Below are 17,615 nucleotides of genomic sequence, written 5' to 3'. Positions count from 1 at the left end.
AAAACAAGACCAAAAGAGTTCAGGTTGTATAAAATGTAGGCTTAGAAACAGATTATGAATCTATCATTCAAGGATTGCCTAAAGTTAAAAGGATCATTCTCAGAAAGTTGATTATCAGGTGATAGATTTTTTTGGCTGCAATCAATAAGGCTTTCCAAAAGCATGTATAAATGTAGGAAACATCCATTGTCAGTGAAATCAGGCATCATTGAAGTACTGATAGATCTTGAAAGCAAGATATCTTATTTTTCAGTATTCATTTTTAGGAGGCTTTTGAAATGATTTTTGATTTACATATATAAAGGGTATTTTATCAATTTTTAAAGGACACTCATAGTCAACTTAAATGAATCTCAATTTAAGATATGGTAAAGTCAGTGGCAGCCAGGTGGCTCAGTGGATTGAGAGCCAGGTCTTGGGACAGGAGGTCCTGAGTTCAAGTGTGACCTCAGATACTTCTTACTTACATATTTTAAGCAAGTCACTTAATCCCAATTGTCTAGCCCTTACTGTTCTTCTGCCTTGGAATAGTATTGATTCTATGAAATAAGTAAGGGTTTTAAAAATGATATGGTAAAGTGTTAATAATAATAATAATAATATAACCTTATAGATGTTGGAGATTTTTTATTGGAGATTTTTCAAAGTTCTTTAGACAGTATCTTATTTGATTTTTACAATTTTCTTAGGTAAATAATTATTATTACTCCATTTAACTAATGAGGAAATTGAGACTGGGAAAAATTGAGCGAGTTAGCCAAATTAACTAGAAAGAATTTAAAATTAGATTCTAAGTTGGGTCCTCTTGATTCCAAGTACATCATTCTAACTCTTACTTCACTTAGCTTATCCAGAAATAGTTATGAAACCTTCAATAAAAAATCCAGGGCACATAACATTCACTAAACTTCTCTCTCCCTTTAAAAAAATATTATATCCTTAATAACCATCAATACCCAGAAAAAAATAACTAAAATGCATTAAAAAGTTTGGGCAAAACCATAAACTCCAAGTTGTTTACCATTTGTTTAACGATATGTAAATTATATATGTGTGCTAATTATAAACAGCTTCTGCTTTTGAGTTCCCTTTGGATTTGCTTTACTTGGATACTTTAAATGTAATCAAAGTATGCATTATTTTTATTATTTTTATCTTCATAGAGTTCCCTTATTTTCTTTATATTTTCAGTATTTGTCATTCTAATAAAATAATACAATTCATTACATTCAAATATTGCAATCTATTCAGCCATTTCTCCAATTCATTGTTTTCGAGTTATGTCCAACTATTTATTGTCATTATACACAATTATATTATTGTCATTATAAAAATGTTTCCCTGAATATTTTCATACATACACAGCTTTTTACCCTTTTAATAATGCCCTTAGGGTTTAACCCTAATAGAGATTAAAAGGCCAATGGGCATGAATAGCTATACAGTTCTTAATGTATATCTCCATATTGTTTTTTTAAAAAAAGAATTTGCAACTCTTTTAGCAGTATAAGATTAGATCTGTTTCTCCATTTTCCTATCAGCATTTAATTTGATTATTTTAAACCATGTATCTCAGTGAACACACATTACTAGGACCATATTTAACTAGAATGGTCCTTAGGCAGCAGACACAATATGTTACCAACACCATGCCCTTTCTAAAACCAGCTTTGTCATACCCAAAAGGAATTTTGTTGCAAAGCCACAACCTCTTAGGAATGCAAGATTATCTCCATAGGATGATGAGTGTTAAAGTAAGACATGTGCAAAATATTTATACTCTCTAAATTATCATTATCCCACCAGAAACTATGTGTGGATGAGTATGCTTAGTTTTAGAACTACTATTAACCTCATGTAGATGTGTGGGAGCTCTCCAGATATCTCTCATGTTGAACTTATCTAAGGTTCTATTCATCACCTTTACTTCTTTCTTATTTATTTTTGGTGAGATTTGTCTAGTTCTGAGGGGGAAAATTAAAGTCCCCCACTATTGTTATTTTGTTTTCTATTTCCAACTGTATCTCAGTTAGTTTTTCCTTTAAATACATGGATGCTATAACACTTGGTATATATACAAATCCAATATTGGTAATGCTTCATGATTCATAGTATCCCACACCTCAATATAATATAGTTGTTCTACTGATCCATTCCCTTTATATCTATTTTAACCCCAACTCTGGCAGAGATCATGACCAATACCTTTACCTTCTCTGGATCAACTGAGGTAGAGTCTATTCTGCTCTAGCCCTTCACCTTTGCTTTATGTATGTTTCTTATTTTCAAAGTTTCTTGTAAATGACATATTGTCAGGTCCTGATTTTTCATCTTTCTTCTATCCATTTTCTTCATATGGGTGAATTTGTCCCATCTACCCTCAATATCATTTTATTAGTTCTGTATTTCCATCTACTCCATTCCTTCTCACTATTTATCATCCTCTTCTTTTCTTTCTACTGTATCCTTCATTAGGTGTCTAATTTCCTTTGACTAATATATTTCCAATTCATAGCCCTTTCCCCAAATCCTCCCTTTTCCTCTCCCCTTTCATTCCTAGTTCCAAATTAGCCCATCTTTCCAAAGGTCTCTCCCTTGACCCTTCTCCCTTACCTTTTAATTCTTATTCTATCCACCTTTCCAAAAATCCCTTTCTTATCCCCATAGCTGTGCCCATCTGCTTCTTTATATGAGGAGTTTGATTCTAAAAATCCTTTCCATATCTTCTCCTAAGAGTACCTCCCTATCCCAGTACCTTGTCCTCCTATCTATTGATATGAATTCTCCTCCCCAATCCCTCTCTTATCCCATTCCCCTTTCATCCTGTTTCTCTGTACATTAAGAAACTGTTTACCATTCTAATTGTGCATATTCTTTTTTATCTCAAGTCTGATGATAGTAGGAGTCTAGTACTATCAGCCTTTCTCTCCTCCTCTCCTTCTCCATGAGATTTCCTCTATTTATTACTCCTCCCTTTGAGATAGCCATTCAATCCCACCTCTTCTTGGTTTGTTCCACTACCATTTTGACTCATTCCATTCCATTCACTTTAACCTCAAGTCTTCCCTCATAAAACCCTTCAAGATACCTAGGCAATGATGCCATTCCCAGGGTCCATCAATGACATTTTCCCATGTAAGAATCAAACAATTTAACATTTTGGGTTGCCTATGATTTGTCTTTGTACTGTTTGGTTTGATTTTTATTAATCAAATTTTCTCCTGAATTCTGTGTTTCCCCCCAGAAATAGCTAAAACTTTTCTCAGGTTGTTAAATATCAATTTTTACCTTTATGAATTATGCTCAACTTTGCTAAATATGTTATTGTCGGTAAGTTCAGTTCTTTTGCTCTATGAAATGTTGTGCTCTATGCCCTGTGTTCTTTTAATGTTGCGGTCTTTAATCTGGCAGTTAAGGAATTTAGCAATGATGTTTCTGTGTATTTTCATCTTTGGGTTTCTTTGAGGTAGTGATTGGTAGATTCTTTTAATTTGTATTTATCCTTTGATTATTGAATTTCTAGGTGCCTTTACTTGATGATTTATTGGAGTAATGTGCTAAATATTTTTTTAAATTGTAACTTTCTGAGAGTCTAACTATTCTTATAATATCTCTCCTTGATATGCTTTCCACATCAGGTGTATTTGTGATGTTTCATGTTTTCTTCTATTATTTTATCTTTTGATTTTGCTTTATTATTTCTTACTATCTTGGGAAATTGTTAGCTTCTCCTTGTTCAGTTGTCTTTTTTTTTCATTTGGGTGATTTTTCTTTCATATTTTTCTTCCATTGCTTTTTTTCTACTTTTTCCTCAATCACTCTGATTTGTTTTTTTTTTTCCTGTCTTTTTAAGCTCTTCCAAGTGATGCTTTTGAGCTTGTGATTTTTTATTTTATTTCTTTGCTATTTTTGAATATTCTTAAATCACTATCCTCTGAATTTGGGCTGAGGTCTTCTCTGTCCACATAATAATATTTAATTGTTGGCTTTTTTCCTCCTGTACTTGCTCATAATTAATTAATTGAAAATTATACCAGCCAGATCAAAAGATTTAATTATTGGCTTTTCTGCGGACTCCCAGGGTTCCTGTTGTGCTAGGGTATGTTACCTCAAGTTTCAAGATTTTTGTTTTGTTTTGTTTTTACCTGGTTCCTATTTAGTTATTCTAGTTTTTATAGTCTAGGGTCTGATGTAATCCCAGATCCTTGCTCAGTTCCCAATCTATGATTGACTTCAGGTATTTGGACCAAAGCCCATTAGCATTTTTGCATTTCTGCCACCACTACTCCAAGCAACCAGTTTGCCTCCCTCTGTCAGCAACCAGGGACTCCACTCTCCTGGGAGTGAACACAGTTAATGGGACCACAGCCCCTACACAAGTGCACTCAGTGTTATACATTCTTTCCTCACTCCTCCTCTCCTAGTGTTGCATTCTGTGACAGAGAAATTGTCTAGTCCTACTCCTTGGGCTTCCAAAATCCTCTGTTTGTTGGCAGTCAGGTTTAACCTCTTGCCCTCAGGGTCTGGCACTGACAGACTCCTCAGTGTCTACTCCTTAAATCCCCAGCTGTGGACCAGTGGGGGATTTGAGGCCACAGCAGACACAGCTACTCCCAGGGCCCTTCACTTGAAGATTCCAGTGGTCTCCTTGGAACCAAGTAAACAAAGTGAGATTGCTAATCCTGCCTCCTGGGATTACCTTGTTGATTCCACTCTGTTTGCTCTGTTTCTGCCACCAGGTCCTACAGTGATGGAATGGAGGCCAGGAAAGTCAGAAACTTTTCTCCCTTTTTCCAAGCTGTTCAGCTTTACTCTCATCTACTCTCTGTTTTTGCTACTATTAGATTTGATTCTATCAAGTTATTTTTAGGTGTTTGTGGGAGGGGATATTAGGAAGGTGAGAGAGCTTCACATCCTACTTTGCCATATTCTCACTCTTCCCTTCTCTCAAAACATAGCATGGTACAACTTTGGAGTCAAAAGCCTATGTCCATCACTTCAAACTTATGTTATCATGGATAAGTCACAAAACTCATGGGTGCCTAAATTTGCTTATCAATAAAACGAGTAAGTTGAACTATATAGCTTCTAAGCACTCTTCTAACTCTAACTCTATTACCTTTAATGTTGATACCTTTCCTAGGATAGAAGAAGAAAAAATAAGAGAGTTTGCTTAGATGACATCCCGCTTCCCTTCCAGGTATGAGTCTCTGATCCTAAGCTTCTTCTGCATTTTGCCCTATTGTGACAAGAAAAGAGTACTGTAAGTGCTTCTCCTAATCAATCATCCTTGTGAGTTTTAAGTTTATCTATTTAGTTGCTAGTCAAATGATAGATGAATTCTAGATCATTTACTTCTTGGCACATAGTAGGTGCCTAACAAATGTTCCTTCACTTGGTTTTAATTGCAAGACAGGAAAGGAGACAAGGGGGAAATAAATCTATTGGCTGATTGTCTTCCCAAAAGGAAATTGTAACTCTATGATCATACCAATAACAATGGATATGGTATAAGTAAATAGCAAGGAAAATGTTAGTGAGATTTTTCTACAAAGGAAAGAATTTGTAGAAAGGATTATGTGTTAAAAGGCTGCCATCTTTGGAATTTGATTACGTTGTTTCTTGGGCATATTAAGGAAACCATATGAACCTCAAAGATTTTTCAAATAACTGCTCCTATGATCATGGACCAACGTTATAGATGCTTCTGTCTGAGACCTGTTGCTGCCTCTAGTTCCTTTCTTCCTGGGTAGAACCAGGTTTTTGTTCAGATTTAACTACTCTATCTCTATTTGCTTTATGCCAGCTGGTTCACTCCTATATCCTGAGCCAATTTTGGCTTCATTCCATCGTTTTAAATGGTGTACCCTATGTCCTTGAAGCATTCCTTCTGCCTGTTTTCATGTTGAATGTCCACCCTTGGTTCCCCATTTGGCAGGTGGTTTGGTCACCTGTTGACATCCATTCTCTTTATAAAAGCAATTCATGGAAATAAAATGGTGGTGAGTCTGGCTTTCGTACGTGTAAATTGACAATATAGGATCTAATTACTGAGGGTTATTATACCATTTAATTTTAAGTGAGGTATATGTGGGAATTACACCTAGACACTGACAGTAATATTGGCAACAGGCCCACCCATAACTCAAAGGTCTCTACAGTTTGTCCTTCCTTTAACCCTAAATTTGATTTCAGGGTGATTTTGGCCCATCTCTCCAAAAGAGGTTGTTTTGTTGGTTTTTTTTTTTTTTGGCATAGTTTCACTTTCAAATTTCAGGGTATGAGAGAATAAAATCAGCCCAATCCCACATAGCACTTTAAAGATTCCAAAAGAAGTTCTTCATATGAACCTTCTGAGATAGTTTAATGGATCAGAAAATTGAGCCTCAGAGAGCTTATGTGATGGCTTCACAGGCAGCAAGTGTGAGGCAGGATATGTACCCAGGCCTTCTTGACTCCTTTAGACTTTTGCTTGGTAATTGCATTAAGTCATATGAAAAGAAGGACAGACAAGTAGTTTTATGGAAATGATGCTTGCCCCAGGATCAGGATGGTTCATCTTCCTGAGTTCAAATTTGGCCTCAGAAGCTTATTAGCTCTGTGATCCTGAATAAGTCATTTCACCCTGTTTGCCTCAGTTTCCTCATTTGTAAAATGCACCAGAGAAGGAAATGACAAACCACTCCAGTATCTTTGTCTAGAAAACCCCAAATGGGGTCATGAGGAGTCACACATTACTTAAAATGACTAAATAACTTCCTGTGAAATGAAAGGATAGAGAAGAGGAATGAATGCTCATTTGGAGCCCAACTGGTGGGGCTAGGGATCAGAATAATGTAGATTACAGCTGAGAAGAAAGAAAATGAATGGTAGAGGTGGAAAGAGTACAAAGGAGAAAGAGAAAGAGAAAGTATAGAAGCCAGAGTATAAAATAGCCAGAGAGAAAGGATAATAAAATGTTCCACCCTGCACACTCATGCTCACTGCTACCTTGCTGGAAAGACATTGTCCTACTCCGATAAAAAAGGCAGGCTGCTAACAGAGCCCTGTGGATTCTCTTCTAAAAGCAATTTCACCTAACCCATAAATCCTCTCCCTCCTTTTAATTCACCTTGGAACCCTCCTAGTATAGACCTTCTTTGCATCTTGCCTGCCTGGATTATGATTTGGGAAGAGCCTCTTTGCACAAATCTGTGCCTCCATTTATCCTTTGCTCCCCAACTAGTTTATGCTGCCTCATTCCCTTGAATTAACATAAATTTGTTCACAAAAGTCTTCTATTGAAAACACCACAGTGACTCCCTATTGTTTTTCAAATTCCAATAACTTCATATGGTGAAAATATACTTGAGGTTCCTCCACTATTTGGCTAAGCCCTTCTTTTGTTGTTCATTTTTTTCTGATTATATTTTTTTCCTGACTTCATCTGTGAGGTTTCCCTGGAAAAGATCCTAGAATGGTTTTCCATTTCTTCCTCCAGTGTACCCATTTTATAGATAAAGGAGGAACTGGGGCAAATGGGAAGTTTAGTGACTTACCCAGGTCCACACATCTAGCAAGTCTTTGAGATCAGATTTGAACTCATATCTGCCTGTGTCCAGGTCTAGTGCTCTATCCACTGCACAACCTAGCTGCCCTGTGTTTGCCTACTTTTTAATGAGGCTGATGGGAAGGGTGTCTAGATCTATAATTTCACTGACATAAGGAACTGATAACAAAATAAGTGTCTTCCAATGCTTGTCAACATTAGCAGGTTTTCCTGGTTTGGTTGTTGACTCTTTATTATCCCACAAGGGGATGAAGGTGGGATCAGGGAAGAGTATAATCATTTGTGTAGCACCTATTATGTCCCTGGCACTGTGCAAAGGGCTTTAGAAATATTATCTCATTTGAATCTGAGAAAAACCCTATTATTCCCATGTTACATGTGAGAAGGGATGAGTGACTTGTCCAGGATAATAAAGCGCATAAATGTCTAAGGGCAGATTTGAATTTAAATGTCCCTGACTTGTGTGAATTCTATACTCTCTGGCACCTAATTGCCTTTGAGACACATTGTAGTATTTAATGTCCAATACTTCAAATATTATTTTTATAAAGTTTATTATCAGACAAAATAGGACCATGTGACTAAGTTTTTCTACCTGCTCAAAAATCCCCACGCTACCAAAGCCACAACAGGAAGGAAAAAGAGAGAGACTGAATTACACCCAATTTATATCCCATCTACATTAACACATAACAACAGGAAGTAAGTAGGGTGCTGGGAATTGTAGTATTGCTGGGGATCGTAGTTTTTTGGGTAACAGATTCAAAATATACAACATGAAGATCATTCAAAAGTTAACAAAATCAGGTTAGCTATAGTATAGAAAAAATATTCAACAAGGATACTTTAGTTCTTAGATTGGGCAGATGATGACCCCTTTCTCCATATAGAAACAGATAAAGTCAGGATCTGGTGAATTATCAGGTTTTGTGACATCTCCTGTGCCACTCCAGGCCCCAGAAAAGGTCTCTTATTTCAGGGGAAAAGCCACTAAATGACATACCACAATAAAAAAAAAAACAAAGATAAAAAAATCACTCTATGTGAAGAATGATCGAAGAAACATCCTTCAGTCTTAGGGGATACATGATAATTCTTGTGAAATATTTAAAAGATCAACCCATGAAAGAGGAATTGGGTTTATTTGGCATAGCTCTGGTAGCACAAAAACCATGGATATAAGTTAGATCCATGTTATAAAGAAGCATTTCTGGCATAGCTAACGGGAAAAACTATTCTAACCATTTAACTGTATAATCATGGATTTAGTTACTTTTTCATGTAGTGAGGTCCCCAACTGTAAAAGTATTCAAGTAGAAACTGGGTTTGTGAAGAATTCTACAGAGAGGTCCAGTATGGAGTGGGAAACTGGAAATGAAGACATCCCCCTCACAGCTCTAAGATTTTATAATATGGGACAAAGTATGTATAGTACTTCAAAAATTTAAAGCTTCATATAAATGTCAGTGATTATTGTTATGATTATTATTGCTATGATAAGCAAGCTAATTAAAATTTCCTACTCCATAAGGGGAGTAACTAATCCTTTTGAAAGCACCTGAATGACCCTTCTAAACTAATATGTGTGAATGGCATATAAGCTGTGACCTCTATTTTTGAGGCTACCTTCTGCTGATTTCCCAATGCTTGGCTATTTTCCAAATAATTGGGTTGGTCAGATGATAGAATTCAAGTAATATTCTAGTAGGTCTGGGACATTTTAAACTTATTTTTGATATTAAGAGATAGGGACCAGATGTATGATTTCAGTGCTGAAAGGAACTCCAATTAGTAAACTTCCTTTCCCAAAGTGGGATGTCATGTTCTTTGCAACTTATACTCTTAAGAGTTGCCTAGAACACTTAAAAAACACATGACTTGTCCAAGGATGTCAGAAGCAGAGCCTAAAGACTGGTCTTCCTGTCCTCCAGGTCAAAATTGTGCCAATTAAGTCATATAGTCTCTCTTACCTCAAGATGTTGTGGTTCTGTCATTTTTAGTCATATAATCGAATTAAAGGTTGAGAAAAAATTTTTAGTTTATTTATTATAAATATTATATTTCATTAAAATAATGAGATCATGAGGGACATTTTAGTGGATAGAGATCAAGCATCAGTCAGGAACACTTGGTTTCAAGTCCTGCTTCTGATATACAAAATTTGTATGACGGCAAGTCAATTAATCTCTCTTGCCCAGGAAACTATTTAAGACTAGAAATTTCAGAAAAGCTGCCAATCTGTATTGATTCCTTCATCAGGAATTCTCAATAACAATAAAATCATCGGAATAGTCCAAAAAACAAAAGATAAGCATGTAACATACATCCCCAGCTAGATCAGAATAATAGTTTCTTTTGGATGTTATAGAGTTATATTGGCAAATCTATGTCACACATGCTGGAGGTTTCTCCTCTCCATTCACTTGAAGACATTTCTCATATGACCTGCCTTTCTGCCCAGAAGCCCAATGGGAGCTCCTCCTCCCTCCCCTCTCTTAGGTAAGGCATGGGGCTCACATGTGGCGTAAGGGCACTTGGTCTCTAAAAGTTTTGCCATCACTGGTATAGAGGGTTATCCATAACTTGAATTCAGATTGAACTAGATTCAATTTTGCAAATTCCATTCTATTTTCAAATTGATAACATTAATCACCTATATGGAAGAAATTAAATTCCCTTCCAAATTTAAGGTTTTAAATATTACCCAGTCACTTAGTAGATGCTAAATAAAAGTTTATTGACAAACTGACATTTATGATTATTAATGTGAATAAAAGCTATTTTGATTATCTTGGTTGGTAAATGGAAGGAAGGAAGGAGGGGAAGAAGGAAGAAGGGAGAGAAGGAAAGAAGGAAAGAAGGAAGGAAAGAAAAAATGAAAGAGCTAAATCTGACCTGGTATTTTCAACTAATAATTTCTCCTAAAGTTTCAATGTCTAAATAAAAATGGAAACAGCAGAATTCACATTCATTGAGAAACATCTATTCATGTTTGAAAATAGAATAAGATTTACTGGCTCTGCTTTGGATGCTTATTTGATGTAAAACAGATTCCATTAAAATCCCAAACTCCATTCTCTGGATTTAAAGTGCTGCTTGCAAAATAGTACTAAATCTCAGGCTCAACACTTGTTATTGTTAATATGAAAGAGATTGTTAAATCAGTTGAAAATATTTGTTTAAATTACTCTTCAGGGTATTTTTTAACCAGTTATTGATGGTATTATACATAAAATATGGTCTTTAATCCTTCATTCCTCTTCCTAGAATTTTAAAAATAGGCACAGATATTCTACTAATAAAACTAAATTGCAGAAATAATAAGATAGTTTCTTTATTACACTGAAAGAAATAGCTTTCTTTTTAAATTGACAAAGAAATATTCTGGGATTATGTTCTTCTTTCCTGTCAGCATTCTTTGGGAAGCAAGAGAATCCTTTACTTCAGAAGGTAGCAAATCAAGAGATGAGTCGTTCTTTAGGGCATAGAAATGCTCCTTTTTATAATGTTTTCATACCAAATTCATTCCATAATGGATATAATACTCAAACATGTTAGAACAAAAACAAAAAATCTGAGTACAAAAAGAATAAGAAATTGATTGATGAAAATAAACAGAAGCCTACATTATTTTGTAACTGCTATGGCAATAATCTACAGTTTTGAAGTCTCGACTAAAACATGGCCAACTCTGATTAGTTTTAGTAACAAATCTTGTTTTCAGAAAGGAGATGATGAAAGACATTTCTCAGCTCTCAGTAGGAGGGTTGTGGGAGGGTGAATAAGCATTTACCAAGTACATACCTACTACGTTCTGGAATCTGTGCTAAGTGCTTTATAAATATTATCCATCTTGATCCTTACAACAACCCTGGCAGGTAAGTGCTAGCATTTTCTCCATTTTACAGTTTAGGAACCTGAGGCAGGAAGCAGTTAAAGATGTGCCCTGAGTCACACCATGTCAGACTAGATTGGAACTGATGTCTTCCTAACTTTAAGCCCAGAATTTTATTCACTAAAATAACTGTATACATATATATATATATTATGTACAGATATGATATATACATATATATACATATACATATAGTCTCCAAGAAATGTAGTGGGAGAAATTATGAATACATGTGATACAATATCAGATATCTTCCTTTGTTTTGTTCATTTTTTCTCATTTCAAGCTATAGCTGGATATAGGCTATGAGGAATGAAAATGAAAGTCATATAAAAACAAAAGGCATCAGTTTATGACTGCTCTTGATATTTCCCCCCCCCCATGCCACCCATTGAGCAGATGAATGAGGCAAGTGGCAAAGCCAGGGTCTAGCTACCACACAGGGAGGAGGTAAACTTGTATAACAGGTAGAACTGACAGAAGAGAAAAGAGGGGGCTATGGGTTTTTCAAGAATGTAGAAGTACAGAAAAGAAGAGAGGTGAATATAGGCAAAAAAGGGAAAATACAAAGTGTGGGGATACAAAAACAAAAGTGAAACAGTAGCTGCCCTTTACATCATGTCCACATATTATAATAGAGATGATAGAAAAACAGGTAGAAAGAAATATAGACAGACAGACAGACAGGTAGATAGATAATTAGATAGATAGATGATAGATAGATAGATAGATAGATAGATAGATAGATAGATAGATAGATAGATAGATGGATGGATGGAGAAAGACATAGAGAGGGACAGTAAGAGAGAGAGAGAGAGATAAAATCAAGATAGTTTGGAGAAAGGGTATCAGGAAAGGCTTTATATAGAGGGTGATACTTAGGGGCTATGAAGAAAAGAACGAACACAACTTATGTTTGATTGCATGAGCCTCCCCCCACATACACACTCCCTAGTATGTGAGTGTGTGGAAAAGCAGGAAGTGGAATAAGCTAGGGGAAGAAAATAATTGTAATGTGTTCTAAAACTACTGACTAGGAAAATTAATATAGATTTGTGTGTGATCTGAAACTGGGGAAAATGTCCATATTATCATAAAGTAGGCATTTAAATTTATTTATAATTTTCTCTATGTGTCTATGAGAAGAAAAAATATAGCTTTGCATTTACAGGATGCTGCTTAATTCTGGTTTTCATATATTCAGTAGATGGAATATAGTGAAATATAGCAGGTTCCAAAAAGGAGGAATTTCTTGGTAGGTAGAGGCTGGAAGCTATTCTGAATGGATAAATCTGTCTTTTGGAATAATTAATGAGTCCTTCTACCCAAAGTAGGGTGAAATTGGGGAATATAGTCACCAGTTTTCTAAGAATCAAAGATATCCTGAAACATATATAAACCTTCTGATATGAGGTGGAGCAGACCAGAGTGAGTAAAGTAACAATAGCCTATTGGCTGATTCTTAATATAAACAGGATCAGGCTAGTGGAAACCAATTCTACAAAGAGGTTAACAATTTCTGCTCTGCCACCCCACCCCCAACAGCCAAAACCTTTGCAAAAACAGTGTCAATGTTTGAAAATATTCTCACTGAGAAATCTGTAATCATTATTTAAAATTCTTGGAATTTGATTAACTATGCACATATGAATTAGAATGTTGAATTTTCCAAATAGAATCTCCATTCCACTAAAAATTAAGTTCATGTTCATGTTTATGATTATGTTCATGATTATAAATTTTGATGATTCTTAATAATAATTTTAATCTAAACTCCACTGAAGAATATGACAGACAGTAAGATGAACATTATTGTTAATTTGGCACTTAGGTAACAATGTCAAAGAAGGGTCATATATTAGTAGTATTTAGTGTGTGCCCCTCTAATTGTCATCTTCTCTGTAGCCACTGAAAATTTATTGAAAACTTGCCTATTTCTTCAGAGAATTTTTTTAAAGAAAGATTTTACTTTTTCCTGCTTCTTTTATTCATGACTACATTTCTAGCAGTTTGGGGGGGTGGCGTGTTCTCTGGGTAGGTGTGCTATTAGCTACTATAACTCAAGAAATGAAGAAAAGAATCAATCATTTATTAAGTACCAATTATATCAGGTAGTTTGCTAAGCACTTTATAAATATCTAATTTGATCCTTACAACAACTCTAGTAGGTTTTTGCTATTATTATCCTTATTTTACAGATAAAGGAACTGAAACAGAAAGATTTAGCCTAGGATCACACAGCTAGCATGTGTCTGAGAGCAGATTTGACCTCCTTCTGTTTTTTTTTTTACATTTTTTTGTTCCAGATTACATTTTTATACAATTTTCAATAATTATTTTCTGACTTTTTGATCCATGTTTTTTCCATTCCTCCCAACCCTCCCCCTTTCCCAAGATGGCAGGTAATATGATATAGGTTGTACACAGGTAATTTTACAATACATATTTCCATGTTCATCATGATATGAAAGAAGACACATGTCACTTGCACTAGTAAAAAATTCACGGAGGAAATAAAATGAAGAACGATATCCTTCCATCTGAATTTAGACTCTGCCTGACCTCAGTTTTCTTGGTTCCAGTTCTAGAGTACTATACACTCTACTGTCTACTTTTGTGCTTTAAATTTATCAAAGTTATGAGCAGCTAGATGCCACAGTAGATAGAGAGCCAGGTCTGTAATCAGGGTGACCAGAGTTGAAATCTGACCTCTGATACTTCCTAAAAGTGTGATGCTGAACAAGTAACTTAACCCCATTCACCTAGACTTTGCCCTCTGTCATGGAAATGTTACTAGGACAGGATGTAAGAATTAAAAAAAATAAATAAATTTACACATATTCTCAACTCAATGAATCAATTGATCAACAATATTCATTAAGCACCTACTATGTGTCATACAGAGTAAGTGCTAGGGACACAAATATAGAGAATGAATCAATACCTACTCACAATGTGCTTACATTCTAGCATGCTCAGCCAAGAAATTGGAAAGCTGGATGGCTTTTTAAGGTCTTGGAGTATTTTAGGACGCTGGTAGAAATATTACAGGAGGGAAAAGATCTTAAATTCTTAGCTTTAACACCTATAGTCTTTGTAATAAAGAAGTTATTAACTCTGTTAAAAATGTTAAGAGAATTCCAACTAGATTATAAAAAGGATAAATTTGTTTTTTTTATTTTTGGGGACATTTGGCCATCAAATAACATTCATCAAACACCTACTACATTTAAGGTATTTTGCTAAGTTCTGGAGATTCAAAGAAAGGCTACAAATATTTCCGCTTTCGTGGAGCTCTTAGTCTAAGCATATGAACAATCAAATATGATATATCCAAAATAAATTAGTGAATAACCTCAAAGGGAAGGCATTATGATTAAATAGGCTCGAATGGGACTTCTTGTGAAAGGTAGGGTTTAATATTAAATTGTATGTGTATTATAAAGTGTCAATAATCAAAACAATTTGATCTTGGCTAAGAAACAGAGTGGAAGAACAATGGACTAGACTAAGTTCTCAATAAGCAATGTTAAATGATCAAAGTAACCTAGGTTTGACAAACCAGAAGATCCAAGCTTCTGGAAGAAAAACTCACTATTTGACAAAAACTGCTGGGAAAACTGGAAATAAATATGGCAGAAACTAGACATAGACCAGCACTTCATGCCATATGCCAAGGTGAAGTAAAAATGGATACATGATTTTGTAAAAAAAAAAAAGTGATACCATAAACAAATTGGAGGAGCACAAAATATTTACCTGTTGGACTTTTGGATAAGGGAAGAATTTAGGGCAAAACAAGAAATAGAAAAAATTATGACATGTAAAATATGTAACTTTGACTACATTAAATTAAAAAGTGTCTCCACAAACAAAACCAATGAAATTGAGACTAAAAGACGAACAGCACACTGGAAAAAATCTTTATAGCAAATGTCCCTGACAAAGGCTTCATTTCTCAACTATACAGAGAACTGAATCAAGTTTATAAAATTACAAAACATTTCCCTATGGACAAATGGTCAAAGAATATGAACGGGAAATTTTCAGATAAAGACATTAAAACTATTTTTAGTCATATGAAAAAATGCTCCAAATCACTATTGATTAGATAAATTCAAATAAAAGCAATTCTTAGGTACCACCTCATATCCATCAGACTGATTAATATGACGAAAATGGAAAATGACAAATGCTGAAGGAGATGTGAAAAAACTGAGACACTAATACACTACCAGTGGAGCTGTTAATTGAAACAAGCATTCTGTAGAACAATATGACACCACATTCAAAGGGTCAGTGAACTGCATATATCCTTTGACTCACCAGTACTACTATTAGGTTTATATTTCAAAGAGATTAAAGATAGGAGAAAAGAATCTGTCGAAAAATATTTATAGTAGCTCTTTTCTGGTGTCAAAGAAATGGAAACTGAAAGAATGCCCATCAGTTAGGAAATGGCTGAAAAAGTGGTAGTATATGCTTGTAATGCAATGCTTTTGTGCCATAAGAAATGACAAGCTGATCACCAAAAAAACCTTGAAAAATTTATCTGGAGTGATACAAAGTGAAAAGAGCACTACCAGGAGAATGTCATACATAGTAACAACAATAATGTATGATGGTCTGCTGTGAGTGACAACTATTATCAGCAATGCAAAGATCCTGAACGATTCCAAGAAATACATGGAAAAAAACAAAATGATATGCTCTACCATAGAAGGAAAAGATGGAGTCAGATTGCAAATTGAAATAGATCATTCTTTACTTTATTTTCTCCATGAGTTTTTGTCTAATGTAAATAATATGATGATTTTATATTTGAAAGAGTTAAGGAGTTTTTATATTTGAAGTTTTTAAAATTTTTATATTTGAGATGAGTATTTATATTTGAAAGCTGGAGAATTTTATATTTAATCATAGAGGAGGAACACCTAATTATTGATGTAGCAGGAGATAGAATGATTTTTTAGGAGGTTCGATTTGACAAATGAAAGTAACCACCAGGTCATGGCACTAGTCAAGGATGTGGTGATGACAGCCTACACTAGGCTACTTTTTAATATCACAGGAGTGAAGGAGGTATGTATGATAGATACTCTACAGGTGGAAAGGTCGGAACTTGACAACTGAATACATTTGAGGGGTAATGAAGAGGAATCTAGGATGACATCTAGGTGCCTGGGGGGATGATGGTGCCCCTCATCACTAATTACAATAGTATGTATTAGGAATATAATTTATCTCCATTTAATAGAGTCACATATCACACAACAGAATTAACTTTAAAATTGGCTATTCTAAGCTATTTTAAGCCTCCTATGCCTCATTATTTGGGTCAAGACTTTGATATAAAATTTTATTCAAAATGATCTTCATGATTTACCTCATCTGACTTGTAAGGACCCCAGTAGCTTCCCACCCTACTAAAAGAAGAAGCCCGGGAGAATCTCAAATCCCCAGAGCCACCCTGTCAAAGTAAGGCCTGCAGGAATGCCCCAAAGCTATTAATCTCTATCAGGGAGTTTGGATATCAACTAGCTGCCAATTCTAAAATTGTTCCCTCCCCTATCCTATAGCATGAATCATTTCCAGTCCTAGAACCTTAATTTTAATTCCAGATCCAGAATCCCTACTTCCTTCCCCCTCCATGCCCTATCCAACTGGATCCAGATAAAAATTAAAAAGCTATCTGATTTTTATGGTTCCTATATGCAATGCCACCCAACCCTACAGTGGACCTGTTTCCATCTTCCTGAGTCTTCTCTTTTACTGTGAGCATTTTCCTTCAATGAATATTTATTACTTCTCTTTGTCTTTGTTGACTGTCTTCTTGCATCCATGCTTTTTCCAACTGTTCTTAGGAATCCCAAATTTCACTATAGCCTACATTAAGATACTACTTTTCTGATAATATTGAGTCTCATCTAAGTGGGGACAATTGTTAGAGTAATAAGCCAGCTCTCTTGGTGCCGGGGCCAAACTTCATAAAATGCCCCTGAGAAAAACAACACAAAATGTTTCCCAATTTTCATGTTAAATTCAGTTGGGAAGAGAAGGAAAGCAGCATTTTTTATTTAGTTCCAGGCACTTTGCTAAAGACTTTAAAAATATTATCTTATTTTATCCTCAGAATAATTCTGGGAGGTAGGTGCCATATTATTCCCATTT

At 35.1% G+C, this 17,615-nt stretch overlaps 1 protein-coding gene and 1 long non-coding RNA gene across 3 annotated transcripts in view; one reads left to right on the top strand and one right to left on the bottom strand.

The window, feature by feature from the left end:
* Positions 1-17,615, bottom strand: part of TENM3 (teneurin transmembrane protein 3) — a 3,501,974-nt gene that overhangs the window by 1,958,658 nt on the left and 1,525,701 nt on the right. The gene's annotated exons all lie outside the window — the stretch shown is intronic.
* The window catches only part of LOC103099096 (uncharacterized), a 64,382-nt gene that overhangs the window by 4,540 nt on the left and 42,227 nt on the right, over positions 1-17,615 (top strand). The window contains exon 3 of one of the 2 annotated variants that reach the window (XR_001622850.2): positions 5,144-5,263. This is a non-coding gene — a long non-coding RNA (uncharacterized LOC103099096). The remainder of the gene's footprint in view (positions 1-5,143; positions 5,264-17,615) is intronic. The other variant, XR_001622851.2, reaches the window with a different exon arrangement.

Source organism: Monodelphis domestica, chromosome 6 (genome assembly GCF_027887165.1).
Source record: "Monodelphis domestica isolate mMonDom1 chromosome 6, mMonDom1.pri, whole genome shotgun sequence".
Taxonomy (NCBI): Eukaryota; Metazoa; Chordata; class Mammalia; order Didelphimorphia; family Didelphidae; genus Monodelphis; species Monodelphis domestica.
Note: the sequence above shows the minus strand (reverse complement) of the source record. Positions and strands in the feature narration are given on the sequence as shown.